Source organism: Agelaius phoeniceus, assembly GCF_051311805.1.
Source record: "Agelaius phoeniceus isolate bAgePho1 chromosome W unlocalized genomic scaffold, bAgePho1.hap1 SUPER_W_unloc_2, whole genome shotgun sequence".
Taxonomy (NCBI): Eukaryota; Metazoa; Chordata; class Aves; order Passeriformes; family Icteridae; genus Agelaius; species Agelaius phoeniceus.
Genome location: NW_027509867.1, coordinates 10,193,772 through 10,198,157, shown reverse-complemented (window position 1 = coordinate 10,198,157; position 4,386 = coordinate 10,193,772). Strand labels below are relative to the sequence as shown.

Below are 4,386 nucleotides of genomic sequence, written 5' to 3'. Positions count from 1 at the left end.
TGAGGGTGCTCCTGCCCTGACCCCCTCCCACACGGGCTCTGCGGGGCCATGGAGGGGCTCAGAGGTGCCTGCCTTGTTCCAGGGCTGCCAGAGGGGCTCAGGGCTGCCCTGGATCCTCCTGGGGGAGATCCCTGAGGGGCAGAGGAGTCAGTGCCCAGACTCCTTTCCCTGTGCCTGCTGTGTCCCTGGGCTGCAGAGCTCTCCTGGCTCACAGCAGACATTCAGGCCTTGATCTCAGGGTGACCCCACCCTGGCCAGGCCTGTGCCCAGTGAGCTCCACTCCCTGCTGGTCCCTGGCACACTCCGTCCCTGCAGGTCCCCTGTGCTCTCCTGCAGCTCCCAAGGCCCTCCAGACAAACATTCCCCTGCCATCAGCCCTGGCACAAGCTGCAGAGGAAGGTTCAGCACAGACCATTCAGCATCTGATGGGCACTGGCCACCAACCAGCAAAACCTGACCCAGACCTGAGTCCCCTGAACGCCCCAGTGAGACCCTGATCTCATCCCACTGAGCCCTGGGAGAGCAAGGAACACAAGGAACCTCTTGAGAGTCCTGAGAGTGACTCTGGAGGAGAGCAAAGCCTCCCTGCCCTGCCCTCAGGAGATGCCCTTTGCTGATGGAGCTGCTGGGCTGGAGCCCAGCTGTGTCCCAGCAGTGCCCATGGCCTGTCCCTGCCTGAGGTCACAGCAGGGACACGCAGCAGGACAGGGACCAAGCTGCCAGAGCACTCTGGCCTTGCACCCACAGCAGGGCTGGGGAGGGGAGTGTGGAGCTGGGGGGAGCAGATGTGCAAAGAGGCAGGGCCATTGTCCCTGGCCGTGCTGCTGTGCTGGGAGCCCCTTCCCTCAGCCTCTGCTCACAGGCACTGCCCCTGCAGAGCCAGAGAAGGGCTGAGGAAATGCCTTGGACACACAAGGCAGGGCAGACAGTGGATTTTATTCAAATTCACAGGGATCAAGCCTCCTTAAAGTCTTGGTGTTTCAAAAAAAAGTAGATGTAGAAATGCTCAGTGGAGTATTACAGCATTTTATAAAAAACATTATAACACGGAAAAATAATAAGAAAAAGTCCCAATGAAAAAATGGACAAATAGGAAAAAATGGCCGAGAGATTGTAAAGAATTACATTCTGAAGGTTCTGAAGCAGAAAAGAGAGAGTTTATTGTTTCTGAAAAGATAAAGTAATCATTTTTCTCAGGGTATCCTTGAGCTCCTGGTTCCTCAGGCTGTAGATGAGGGGGTTCAGGGCTGGAGGCACCACCGAGTACAGAACTGACAGGGCCAGATCCAGGGATGGGGAGGACATGGAGGGGGGCTTCAGGTGAGCAAATGTGGCAGTGATGATGAACAGGGATAGCACAGCCAGGTGAGGGAGGCAGGTGGAAAAGGCTTTGTGCCGTCCCTGCTCAGAGGGGATCCTCAGCACAGCCCTGAAGATCTGCACATAGGAGAAAACTATGAACACAAAACAACCCAAAAAAAGAAAAGCACTAAAAGCAACAAGCCCAAATTCCCTCAGGTTTGTGTCTGAGCAGGAGAGCTTGATGATCTGTGGGATTTCACAGAAGAATTGGCCCAGGACATTGCCATGGCACAGGGGCAGGGAAAATGTATTGGCTGTGTGCAGCAGTGAATAGAGAAAGGCACTGGCCCAGGCAGCTGCTGCCATGTGGGCACAAGCTCTGCTGCCCAGGAGGGTCCCGTAGTGCAGGGGTTTGCAGATGGACACGTAGCGGTCGTAGCACATCACGGTCAGGAGGGAAAACTCTGCTGAAACAAAAAAAGCAAAGAAAAAGAGCTGTGCAGCACATCCAGTGTAGGAGATGTTGCTGGTGTCCCAGAGGGAATTGTGCATGGCTTTGGGGACAGTGGTGCAGATGGAGCCCAGGTCAGCAAGGGCCAGGTTGAGCAGGAAGAAGAACATGGGCGTGTGCAGGTGGTGGCCGCAGGCTACGGCGCTGATGATGAGGCCGTTGCCCAGGAGGGCAGCCAGGGAGATGCCCAGCAAGAGGCAGAAGTGCAGGAGCTGCAGCTGCCGCGTGTCTGCCAATGCCAGCAGCAGGAAGTGCCTGATGGAGCTGCTGTTGGACATTTGCTGGGGCTGCACATGGGCACCTGTTCATGGAGAAAAGGACAGTGAAGAGTCGGAAGAGATACTGGTAACCAAAATCAAAGCCTTTTCCCATACACCCTCCCCTGGAACACACATAGACACACTTCTGTGTTCAAGAGTTCTGGTGTTTTCTTTATAAGCTCCCCCATACCTCTGCTGGTGTTCTTGGTTATCAGAAACCCTCAGGATTTCCACTGCCCTCAGGGAAAACAGAGCACGTTCTGAGTGGCAAAGTGATGAGCAGAGAGTGAGGGAAGATAATCTGTCATTCTGACCTGTTCAGAATTTCTCTGGGTTTAAACTTTCTAAGTTGGATGGTGATCACCCCCACCATGTTTTCCTTTAAAATTCCCCAGGTGCTGCTGAGAGCAGATGGATCCACCACAGCCCAGCTCCACATTTGTGGCCAAGGACTCACGTTGCTCATTTCACCAACCCAGCAGCATTTTCAGTGTCACAACACCTCTGCTATTCCCCATCAATCTCATAACTCAGAGATGCTCTAGGACAGGTTTGCATCCTGGATTGAAGCTCCCAGCTTGGACTGAAATCTCAGGGAGATTTCCAAGTGTCCTTCTGATGGCATTGGATTGTGGGAGATGCAGCTCTAGGACAGGTTTGCACCCTGGATTGAAGCTCCCAGCCTGGACTGAAATCTCAGGGAGACTCCCAAGTGTCCTTCTGATGGCATTGGATGAAGGGAGATGCAGCTCCTTCCCTGGCTGCACTGACAGCATTGCCCAGAGCCGGGCCCTGGGGACAGCGTCACCCTGAGCCAGCTGTGCCCCTGCCAGAGCCCCCAGGGCCGGGCAGCTGCTCCCAGCCCTGTGCTCTGCAGAGGGAACTGGGCCCGGGGCTGCAGAGCTGCCCCACGGCTCTGCTGCAGCTCTGCCTGCACAGGAGGGGCTGCACGCCTTGGAGCCCCGGCCCTGAGGGCAGAGGCTTGGCTGGGGCACAGGAGGGAGGGGGCTTGTTCAGAGGGAGGGGCTGCACTGCAGGGGCTCCTGTGGGCATTTCTAAACTCTCCCTGCCACAGCATTGCTGGGCTTTGTTTTCTCTCATTGCCTGATCTTCTCTCTGCCTCCTGGAGATTTTCCTCCTGCAGGTGTTTCCCTGTGCCTGATCTCTCCCTGCCAGCACTCACAGAGCCCAAATCTCTGTGCACTCTCCTTGGCCCTACAGAACCCTGCCTGTTTGCAGGGCACTGGCGGGGGGCAGGTTCTGTTTGCAGCTTGGAGAAAGGACAGCTCAGACTGAGCCTGATGGCTCCAGCAAAGGTGATGCTGCTGCTGTCCATGGGCAGAGTGGCTGAAAGCACTTTAGGGATCTCCTGTGAACCTATTGGTCACTAAAAGCAACAGTTCAGATGTCTTGGGAACTTTCAAAATTTCATAAATAATAATTCATAAGCAAAATTTACCAGGTCAGATATTACAGGCAACTGTCAAAATTTATAATCATCCTTTAATATTTATCACCACCTCCCTACCATTCTTCAATAGTAGGAAACTGAATACAAAGTCTTAAGAAATTTCTTGTATTTTATCAAAATCCTAGACTTGGAAATATTCTATGACTGACCAGAACCCTTGAGCATGTCAGAGCTTCATGAACCTTTCACCTCCCCTGCCCCAAAAATACTCAGAGTTGTACTCACAGGCTCTGCAGGCATTGGGATGTTCCAGCTTGAGGAGATGGCTCCAGGAGCTGCAGCTGCATTGTCCTGCAGCCAGAGGTTCCTGTGCCAAGGGCTGGCAGTGATTGTGCCCCAGGCACTTCTCAGCCCCTTCCCAGCCCTGACTGATTGAAGCTCTCTGTGCCTCTGGGCTGTGCCTGGGCTGGCTGCAGGCAGTGCCCCAGCCCTGCTGGGCTGGCACAAGAGCTGCTCATCCAGAGAAATGTGCTTTTGAAGCTCTTCTTGGTGAGCAGGAGCTGCCTCTGGGCCAGGAGCCCAGCCCAGCTCAGCAGCACAGACACAGCACAAGGACTTTAATGAGCCTCTGGGGCTTTGTGCTCAGGCCCTGAACATCAGGCCCTGAGAGGGAGCTGAAGAAACCTCTCCAGAACTCCAAGGCAGAATCCAACTCCAAAGTTTCTTGGACTTTTAATGGGTCCCACTGAGGGACACGACTGAGCAAGTGTCCCCAGGCCCCAGGCAGAGCAGAGAACTGCAGGCAGTGATGACAGGTGGGGACAAAGAGAAGCCAAGTCTTGGTGCCCTGGGGCACAGCAGGGTCTGTGCCAGCAAGGGCTGGGAGGAGACACCTTGTGCTG

At 54.7% G+C, this 4,386-nt stretch overlaps 1 pseudogene; it reads right to left on the bottom strand.

Moving 5' to 3' along the window:
* Positions 1 to 1,158: 1,158 nt before the first annotated feature.
* On the bottom strand, positions 1,159 to 2,122 carry LOC143692756 (olfactory receptor 14J1-like; annotated as a pseudogene).
* Between the last annotated feature and the right edge of the window lie 2,264 nt (positions 2,123 to 4,386).